The sequence below is a fragment of the Gavialis gangeticus genome, unplaced genomic scaffold (genome assembly GCF_001723915.1).
Source record: "Gavialis gangeticus isolate Ggan-Ray unplaced genomic scaffold, GavGan_comp1, whole genome shotgun sequence".
Classification (NCBI taxonomy): Eukaryota; Metazoa; Chordata; order Crocodylia; family Gavialidae; genus Gavialis; species Gavialis gangeticus.
Genome location: NW_017728997.1, coordinates 47,512,690 through 47,523,267, shown reverse-complemented (window position 1 = coordinate 47,523,267; position 10,578 = coordinate 47,512,690). Strand labels below are relative to the sequence as shown.

General features: G+C 51.4%; 1 protein-coding gene across 6 annotated transcripts in view; it reads right to left on the bottom strand.

Moving 5' to 3' along the window:
- The window catches only part of IP6K1 (inositol hexakisphosphate kinase 1), a 137,770-nt gene extending 133,637 nt beyond the window's left edge, over positions 1-4,133 (bottom strand). For 3 of the 6 annotated variants that reach the window (XM_019505158.1, XM_019505160.1, XM_019505159.1), the window contains exons 1-2: positions 3,941-4,130; positions 1,631-1,679 (exon numbers count right to left, since the gene is read on the bottom strand). The gene's annotated coding sequence lies outside the window, so the exon portion shown is untranslated. Of the gene's footprint in view, positions 1-1,630; positions 1,680-3,940 lie in introns of all 6 variants that reach the window. The other 3 variants (XM_019505156.1, XM_019505157.1, XM_019505161.1) reach the window with 2 other exon arrangements.
- Positions 4,134-10,578: the final 6,445 nt, after the last annotated feature.

The following is a 10,578-nucleotide window of genomic DNA, read 5'->3' as shown; positions in this document are numbered from 1 at the left end:
TGTCCCGAGCCCAGCCCCCACCGAGAAGAGTCTGGGGCAGCCCTGGCTCCAGCCCGCAGCAGGCAGATCAGGGGGCACATGCCCCCCCTCCCCCATGCCCTCCCAGGGTGCGCGCAGTGGTGGAAGGCAGCCCCTCCCCACCTCTCCCGAGCCACGGCTTTATCCCACACCCACCCTACTCCATCTGGGTAGCACCTGCCTCTGCCCCCTCCCTGCCATATCACAGGGGGCATTGATCTGCCCCCCCCAGCCCCTTCCCCCCCCTTCTGCCACAACAGACTTGCCCGTGAGTGCGCGCAGTCGCAGCACAGCATGCAGGTAGCGAGGAGCAGAGCCTAGCAGCACGCAGCTGGTATTTAATTGGCCAAATCATTGGCCACTTCAGGCCAATTTCCAATACAGCCAATTTTCTTCATATGGGTACCAATCTGATATATCGATGCACTTCTAGAAAACAGGGTTGTTTATCTCACAGAAAAAACTGATAAATCAGGAAATGCCCATACTGCAGTATGTTTAAAAGAAACAGCAGTAAAAGCTGCAACTGAGCAAAAATTCAAGTGTCACATGCGTACCCTTATCACAGATAACTCTGCAAACGTAACAAAAATGACAAAAAAATTAAGAGATAATGTAGCAAACTTGAAACTTATAACATATGGGTGCAGTACTCATTTGTTGCATCTTTCAGCCAAATCTGTAAGTACTCTAGGAATAAAGGAAAATGTTGAAATTGCAAAAAATTTCAGTAACAACCCTTCAACTTCACTAAAGACAGCTGGGGTAGCCAAGCTAATTCTCCCAAAAGATATACAATAGAATTCATTGGTTAACTGGTTTTGAGCTATTTATTAAGAATTGGCCTATTCTGATGACCATTTGCAAGAAAAATTGTGACAAAATTGACAGATGTATCACAGCTAAAGTAGTAAATATTGGACTGAAAAGAAATGCAAATACATTAAAACCTATTTCAGTAGCCTTGAACAAACTACAGAAAGATGGCTGCTGTACTGTGGATGCTACTGACATGTGGAAAGAACTTCAAGAAGCAGTAAAGCATGAAATACTCAACAAAGTTAAAATGCAGGCAGAAGAGAAACAGATGGACCAAACACTTATTCCGTCTGATTTTCTTGCCAATATTCTTAACACAAAGTACCAAGGTAGATGCCTAATTCCCAAAGAGGAAAATACTAAAACATGGGCATCTACTAATCACCCATCGATCATGCCAATAATAATCAATTTCAGGGATAGAAGTAAACCACTGAAGCATTACACACTTGCTGAGGATGTTTTAAAGGAACTCACACCACTTGAACTGCTGAAAGTCACTAGCAAAGCACCTAGAGCCAGAGTTTGTCGAAATACTAAACAAGCTTTTACCAGAGTCTACAGGTGCAGAAAAAATATTTTATTCCTTTGAACTAGTTCACTCCAAGTGAAGAAACTGATTTTCAGTTGAAAAAGCCAAAAAGCTTGTTTTTCTCTTCCAGTCTATGAATAAAAAGGGGAGGAGGATGAGATTTGAGTTCTAAAAACTTAAAAAAAATAAAAATAAAAACTTTCAGAACAGTCTAGAGTCTCATATTTTTTATGAAAGAGAATTAGAAAAGTAAGAACTTACGCTCAAATAGCTTTCACCTTGGCATTTCAGAAAATTTTCCCAGGATGACCTGAAAAAAAAAAAATGGTTTAATTTACTAATGACCATTCACACTTCTAATAGTATAACAGTTAATACTAGTGTTTACTAAATTAGTCAGTTGTAAACATGCATGTTTTGATTTTTTAGAAAAGTTTATGTATCCACAATATTAAAGTTTTGTTTATTATATTTGAAGTAGTGGTTTGTGCATTTAATTACATTCAAGTTGCCATCTTAATGCAGCTTGATAGGAATATGCACAAAAAGTTAATCATCTAGTGAATAAATATATTTTTCACCATTTTATACAGAACTAAATGTAAGATTTCTAACAATTCAAATAGGTTACACTATATATTCTTATTCCTTTTATACACACATACATATATATTATATATGCACACAGCTCGTGTTCCTAGGAATCATATACTAAATCTACTATACAAACTGTATTTAGTTGTAAAAATTAATGCGTTTTAATTTTTACATCAACCAATGAAAATAGTCCTTTCTTTAAAAAAACAAAAACATACAGTGGGAAAGTTGATAAAAATCAATTATTTAAATTGATCATTGGGCAGCTGTTGGCTTCCTTATTTAAATCATGATTCAAATAGACTTAATTTAAATAGATTCACTCTGCAAAAAATACAAGTGAACATTTGCTGGCAAATAGATGCTGTTTCTAAAGAGGAAAACTCTCTCCTGGTTCACCTCCAGGAACTATCTCCTTCCTTTTCCTGTCACAACTGCATACTGGTCACTTGTCACTCTATCACCACATACAGAAGAGATGTGCTATCACCACAAAGGGAAGGTGTAGATAAGCAAAGTAGGTTGCTGATGGCAGCAAACCAAGAGCTACTCGTACATCAGGAAAGGAACAGCCCACCCTATTCAGAAGATGATCCTTCTGGCATTTGTTTTTCTCTGCCCCTGTGACCTTAAACTTTCCTGACTCAGTGAGTGACCACGTTAACCATGAGATCTCTCAAGTGGCAAAAAGGTTATGGATCCCCAGTAAGAGAGATGAGGGGCATTTCTCATACTGCCCCAAAGCCACTACTATCTTTAAACAGGAAGTGCAAGCTAAGACGGGAAGAGGAAACCACAACCAGTAAAGCAAGCTTTACACACTTTGAGACTGACTGCAGCTCATCAAGAGGGCTATAAACAGCTATGATAAAACACAAACAAAAAGAGCCATAGTTTGAATATACTGAGGAGGCAAGGATGGGGAGGAGAACTCACTGCCTCATAGCATATTCAGAAACCTAGAGGAAGAGTAGGTAATTCAATTGTGAGCCATGTTGTATCCATGGGGAACCTGGGTTGAGTTCTCTTGAAACAAATCACATTTAAGTAGAGGTGCACCCAGAGCTGACCCAAGCAAGGTGCAGGGCCTGGGGCAAATCAGCCCATGCGGGCCCCGTCCCATGAGTCCCAGACCAAAGAAGTGGGGGGGGGGGGGGTAAGTGAGCAGCTGAACACCGACCCACCACGCTGCCGCTGCCCTGCCCTACTCTGCTGCCCAAAGCGCAGGGCCTGAGGCACTTCGGTCCCACATCCTATAAATATCAAGGGATGTCAACCTGGCTCATTTCACCAGCAATGACATTTCCTTTGGAGAGAAGATTTTATCAACGCCAACCTGGACTCATTTGCTAGAGCGCATCCATGAGGGAGGCTGCAGAACTAGCCCTCCCAGCCACCTTCCTCTCCTGTTCTTGCCATCAGCACCACCAATATTTGTGCCGAGCCCCTTCACTCGCCCTCGCTGCAGCAGGACATAACAAGGAACCAGAACTCCTGGGCTCTCGGCCCAGCCGAGGCAGAAAGCAATGGCACAGCCTGCAAAGCAGGCCCTTCTGTCCCCGCACCTGCCTCAAGGCAGCAAGCCGGATGCAGCACGGCACACAAGGCCCCATCTTTCCCTGTCTGGACACTCCTGCAAGAGAAGCACGACAACCCCTTCGCAGGACAGGGGCCAAACCGATCCCAGCTGCCAGCCCTGGAGCCCCGCGCCCCCGTGGTGATCCGCAGCGGCGACGCGCGCCCTCAGGCTCCGGCCTCCGAACCTGTCACGTCAGCCGGGAGAACAGGCCCTGCCGCCTCCCGCAGCCCGGTCCGGCCCGGCTACCACGGGCCCCGGGAAGAAGACGACCCCCCTCCCCACAAGTGCGACAGGCTGCAGCACGAGCGCGGCCGCAGCCCGAGCCCCCGGACATCCCCGCCGGCCCCTGCGGGAGACTCCTCCCGGCGTCGCTGCGCCTGCCCCTAGCCGCTCACCAGCAGCCCCGGCCGAGGGCCGCGCGCCTCTCCCCCGAGGGGGTCAGATCCGCCGCCCCGCGCTCTCCCTGCCCGGCCGGGGCCGAGTTGACGCTGCGACCCCCCGGCTCCGGCTCCGGCGGCCCCAGCCACCCGCTCTGCACCGTCCGAATCAACAACAAGATGGCGGCGCCCGAGAAGGCGGAGACTCAACCGCCTGCCGTCATAGCAACCGCGCCGGCCAAAGCCCGCCTCCCCGCGAGTAGCATCACACCCAGCGCGAACCCCGCCCACCTAGCGCACAATCTGAGTTCTGATAGGCTCTGATAGCTGTCATTCAGCGACAGGGCAGCCTCGGCCCCCGCCCCTGGAATTTTGATACACTCTGCTTACACACGATGCGCGAAAACACCCGCAAGCTGCGACTGCCCATTGGCCACCGCCATCAGGAGCCGGCCAATCATGGCACAACGTGGGAGCCCGGGAGACGTGAGCGCGTAGTTTGCCGGTGAGTCTGCAGTGAGGCAGGGCGGGGCGGGGACGGACTCGGCAGAGCGGGGCGGGAATGCACCAGCCTTCGTGAGCGAGAGCCGTGCAGGGAGCTCTGCTCAGAGACCCTTTTTCCACCACCGATTCAGTTCGTCTGCAAGGCGCGTCTCTACCTTGCCTCTCCCCTGAGAGCCCTGGTAAGCGGAGTCACGCCCTCGCCCTTTTCCGAGGTCCTCTCTCCCGACTCTGCCCTGGGGACTGGCGTGAGCCAGCCCTGCTCCCTGGCCTCTCCGCAGAGGCTGTTTCTCTGATCCTGCTACGAGGACTGGAGTGAACCAGACCCTCCCGGGGGATCTGCCCTGCAATGCTGCTGCAGTCTGGCCATACCACTTGACTGAACCACTCCTCTGGAAGAACAGGCACCGAAGTACCTGGCAAATGAGCCTCCAAGATCAAGTCTGGCCTAAGAGCTTTAAAGTGGAGAATGAAGCCAGAAAGTTCTGTGAGACTTGCATCATTTATAAAAACATAAGTGTCATATTAGGTCAGAGCAATGGTCCATCTAGCCCAGTATCCGACCTCCAGCAGTGCCTACCTCGAGTGCGCCAGATTGCAGCCCCTCTTCCACCTCTTCCAGAACCTCCTGCTGAGGCTCTGGCTGCACTACTCCCTGCACCTTTTTTGTTATGTACTCCCCATCTGTGGCCCCACCAAGCTGCAGGACCTCCTGATCAACCACCTCCAGGCTCTGGCCAAGCTGTCCATCTATAAGATCAGGAAGGAGGCTCTAGCTGGGGAGAACCCAGGTGAATGTGGGGCTGTCTTCAGGTTACTCCATTTGCATCTTCAAGCAGAGTTTCATTGGTTGGTGTCTATGGGCTCCCTTGACACATTCAGGGAGCAGTGGGTGCTGGTCAGTGTGTGCTGCTTGGTGTCCCCTTCCAGATCACTTTTTATTAACCTATGTCATCAGTACCTTGATGTACATTTCAGGACATCAAATCAAGCAAGCACTTTTCACAAGGCTTTGCAACTGATGGAATCAAAGGCCTGAGTGAAGTCAGTGAAGGCCATAAACAGGTCCTGGTGCTGTTCCTGACACTTTTCTTGGACCTGGTGGGCAAAAAAGATCATGTCAGTTTTCTCATTGGATGGTCTAAAACAGGGGCAGGCCTGTTCAAACTCCGTTTCCCAGCAGCCCCTGCCTGCATTGCTGCAGCCAGTTTCTGTGGAGACCCCAGGAGTGGCAGAGCTGTGACAGCAGGGGGGCCAGGGTTTCCATGGAGACTGGCCCAAGCAGCACTGGCAGCAGGGGAACTGCTCCAGGGCCAGGATCCTGAGAAAGTGACAGCATGGTGCAGAGCTGGAGCACAGCTGCAATCTGCTGCGTGCTGCAGGGGCTTGCAGGCAATGGATGGCAGCTCTGCCCTGGCTCTGGACCACGCTGTCACCACCGCAAGATTCCAGCCCTGGCCGCAGAGCAGCTCCTCGCCCATCTGTGCACCCTGCCAGCACTGCTGCGGCTTGTCTCGGTGTAAATCCTGGCTCCACATTGTCATGGCTCGGCCACTTCTGGGGTCTCCATGGAAACCAGCCACAGCAATATGGGCAGGGGCTTCTGGGGAATGGAGTCCAGCTGCCAGCTGGATCCATCATTTTGCCCACCCCAGTCTAAAACTGCACTGAGACACTGGCAGGACTTCCTTAGCAAGAAGCAGAATATGGTTCAGGAGAATGAGGGCAAGGATTTTCCCTGCTGTACCTTTATACTTCCTGCATACACAGACTTATCTCCTTTCTTGAAGATAATCATGATGCTGACATTCCTCAGGTTCCCAGGGATCTCTTCATTGTTCCAAATTCATACAGTAAATTTGTGGAATCTCAGTACCAGTTCCTCACTGCCAGCCTTGTAGCTTCCAGCAGTATGCCATCCAGTCCAGTAGCTTTGTTGTTCTTGGTTTCCTTGATGGCATGCCAGACTTCTTCAAGGGTAGGAGGGTTAGTGAGGGAATCCCCTTTCAGGGTGTTGGGGGATGAACTCAATGGTGGTATCTGCCACATTTTCAGAAGAAAACCAAAGTACTAAAAACAACCATCCTTGACCTTCAATAGACCAACAGCTGTGGCATCCTTGTGCATACTGAGGAACACCTCTAGACTGCACTGGACCTTTTTGGGGAAGTCTTTCAAATTTTGGGCCCCTCTTTCAACATCAAGAAGACTAAAGTGCTCTATCAGCCTGCCACAGGCCATGAATGTGGCTCCCCAAATTGCCACTGAGAAATAGACCCTGGAGGTACTTAAGCACTTCCACTGCCTCAGGGCAAGCTGCTGCTGCAGGCTTTGCCATGGGTGCCTGCTTTTGTGAAGTCCAGGGTCCTTACTCTGCTGCTGTCCTTCCTTCCTTTCCTCAGGATCATAGGTGGAGGGAGAAAGAATTATTTGGGGGGCTAAGCACATGCATGCTCCCCAGCAGGTAAGTCTGTGGGGGAAGGTACAGGGGGAGGGGAAAGGGCTAGGGGAGGGGGTCAGATAGAGCAGTGATGGAGGGAGTGGGGCTGAGGCAGGCCCTGCAAAGCCTGGACAGCGTGCAGGACAGAGCTGCAAGTGGCTTGTCCAAGGGGGCCCCCTGGTACAGGGAGTGGGTGGTGGCTCCTGCTGCTGTGCACACCCCGGGAGGGCCTGGGGGATATGTGCCCCAGATCTGCATGTGGGACGGGGCAGGTTGCTGCTGTGGGCTGGGGCCAGGGCTGCACTGGCCTCTTCCTGGCGGGGGGTTTGAGCCGTGCTGCACTCAGGGTGGGCAGTGCCGGTGCTGGGAGGGAGGGCTGGGGGGGCTACGGTGAATTTTGGGGTGGCTGCAGCCTCCCCATAACTCCCCTCCCAGTGCCACTGCTGTCCACCCTGAGCGCAGTCCAGCCCAGTGCCACCCCCCCAAGAGGAGCCTGGTGTAGCCCTGACCCCAGCCTACAGTAGTAGCCCACCCTCACCCTGCGCAGGTCTGGTGACACATGCCCCCCATGTCCTCCTGGGTGCACGTAGCAGCAGAAGCTGCGCACCCGCAGACAAGCCACTTGCAGCTCCGTCCCGTGCAGCTGGGCAGCGCCTGCCCCAGTCCCAGCCCCACTCCCTCCCTCACCGCTGCATGTGTGCCCTCCTCCCCACCCCTGCTGCAGCCGCCAGAAGCCCCCAGCCAGGATACCTTGCCGCCCTACCACTGCCCCGTGTTTGGGGGGCTAGGCCCCATTAGCTCTCCCCACTTCTGTCACCTATGCTCAGGATCCTCAACTCAGTCATCTCATGGTTGCTGCTGCCCAAGTTGCCATCTATTACTACATTCCCCACTAATTCTTCCCTGTTTGTGAGCAGCAGGTCAAGAAGAGCATGGCCTTAATTGACCTCTTCAACACTTGCACCATGTAGTTGTCCTCAACATTCTCCAAAACTTCCTGGATTGTCTATGTGCTGCTGCATTGACCTCTCAGCAGATCTCAGGGTGATTGAAGTCCCCCATTAAAATCAAGGCCTGCGATCAGGAAACTTCTACTAGCTGTTTGAAGAAAGCCTCATCCACCACTTCCTCCTGGTCTGGTGGTCTATAGCAGACACCCACCACAACATCACCTTTGTTTCTGTCCCCTCGGACTCAGAGACTTTCAACAGGCCTCTCTGTTGTTTCATACTTGAGTTCTGAGTGATCATACAACTGTTTTACACACAGTGCAACCCCTTCACCTCTTCTCCCTTGCCTGTCCTTAACTAAATGGTTGGTAATCATCTGTGGCAGTACTCCAGTCATGTGAGCTATCCCACCAAGTCTCTGCTTTTCCAGTCATGTCATAACTCTGTCACTCTGCAAGTTCTTCCAAATCTTCCTGCTTGTTTCTCAGACTCCATGTATTCATGTGCAGGCAGCTGAGGTAACTAGCTGATGGCCTTACTTTCTCAAGAATAAGAAGGCCTCCCCTGTTGCCCTCTTCTGCTTGTGCTTCTCCAGGTCACCCACTCCCCCACTTACCTCAGGGCTTTGGTCTTCATTCCTCAGCAAGCCTAGTTTAAAGCCCTCATCACTAGCTTAGTAGGCCTGTCTGCGAAGATGCTCTTTCCTCATTTTATCCATCTCTTCCTAGCAATCCTTCTTCCTGGAAGGACATCTAGTGGTCAAAGAAGCCAAGGCCCTTCTGGCAATACCATCTGTGCAGCTACGCATTGATCTGCAGGATGCGTCTGCTCCTGCCCAGGCCCTTTCCCTTGACTAGAAGGATAGAGGAGAACACCACCTGAGCCCTTCACCCTTGCACCCAGAACCCTGTAGTCATTTTTGATCTGCTCAGGATCACCTCTGGCAGTATCATTGGTGCCCATATGGATGAGCAACTTAGGATAGTAGTCAGAGGGCTGAATGAGTCTCAGTAATCGTCCATGACATCTCATATCTAGGCTCCTGGCAAACAGCACACCTCTTTCTTCCTGACCCTCGTTCCAAGCAGACCTTCCCTAGCAAACTCCCCTGCAAGCTGGCCTGTTTGATGCTCCTTGCTCAAAAGGTTCCCTTTTCCCTGCTAACCTGCTTCCTCTCATCAAGCTTACAGTGAAAGAAGGTGACAATTTCCAGGCAAACTCTCTGGTAAACCTCACCTCGCTCTGCATTCTAGTTAAACAAGGGGCTCAGCTAAAGACTGAGATAAACATAGGGGCAGGGTTGTTTGTTTGTTTGTTTTTAAGGAAAACTGTTTGCATCCCAAGTCAAATCAGCCAAATCAGTTCCAAATCCGTGAGTCATTCAAGAACCACATGTGGCCCTACTACCGGCAAACATCCTCCACCCCCACCTGGGGCTTCAGATGCTTCCAAATCCTTTGGCAGGCATCCTACATGCAGGCTCAAGCCCGGAGACTTGAGCTTTGGATGCTCCCAAGTTTCACTTGCACTCAACCGTATGGCCGCAGAAGCAAGCTAGGGAGGAGGCTCCTAGTTCCATAAAGTTTGCGTATAGCCAAGATCTTCCCACTGGAAGTGAAAGTGGGAGGTATTACCTTGGCCACAGTACTACCTTCTGCCAGAAAAGTGGTTTTCCCCTGTAACTAGGAACTAGGATGCCTTCGTGGTCATGGTATTTTCCCTGCCAGAGATGAACATAGGTAGTCAGAACCTGACACCTGGGCCTAACTACTTGCCCACTTCTTGCAACTGGAGTCCGCAGCCTGAGTCATCTGACCATTTACCCCTTCTTATAAGAACCCCAGACCTGAAAAAGGAAGTGTCTAGGCAACAAGGTTCAGCTTTGTATTCAGGCTGCCTTGTCCTTGGTTTGTGCCTGTACTGGCTCTCTGACAGCATGCCCATAGACCATGGATGGGCAAGTTTGTGCCCACAAGCCAGATGCAGTCGGCAGCGGACTCCATTTCCCAGCCGCCCCTGTGCATGGCTGGGGCCATTCTCCATGGAGACTGCAGCTGCACCTACACCGTGAAAGCTCAAGGCTGTGGTTGCCATGGAGAATGGCGTCAGCCACACTAGCAGGACACGCAGCAAAGCAGGGCAGGGGGCTGCTCTGGAGCTGCTGGGATCTTACTATGGGGGCAGCTTCCTCTGGAGCCAAGGCAGAGCCACGATCTATAGCCTTCATGCTCCAAGCAGGGGATCACAGCTCTGCCCCAGTTCCTTGCAGCAGTGACAGCCTGGTCTGGCGCCAGGGCAGAGCTGCAACCCCCTGCTCTGGAGCAAGCTGCACCCATCACAAGATCCCGGGGGCTCCAGAGCAGCCCTCTGCCCTGCTCTGTGGTGTACCCTGCCAGTGTGGCTGAGGCTGGTCTCCATGGGAACCCCAGTCTTGAGCTTTCACAGGGGCCAGAGTCTCCAAGGAGACCAGCCGTAGCCATGCGGGCAGGGTCTGCTGGGAAATGGAGTCCAGCTGCTGACTGGGTCAGCCATTTTGCCCACCTGCCATAAACCCTGAGTTTGACCTGGCTCCCTAACCTGATATTAGTTAGTAGGGGTATTAGTAGGGAACCTGAACCAGGTTCCCTATGCTCAGAGAATCTGCACTCTCCTTAGATCTCGGTTGCTTCTTCTGATTCTGGGTGACCCCACAACTTCCCACCCATGGCGTGGCATGACAGAAACAAATGTAGGAGTAAATTTAGTTGGGCTTCCAGCTCCTAACT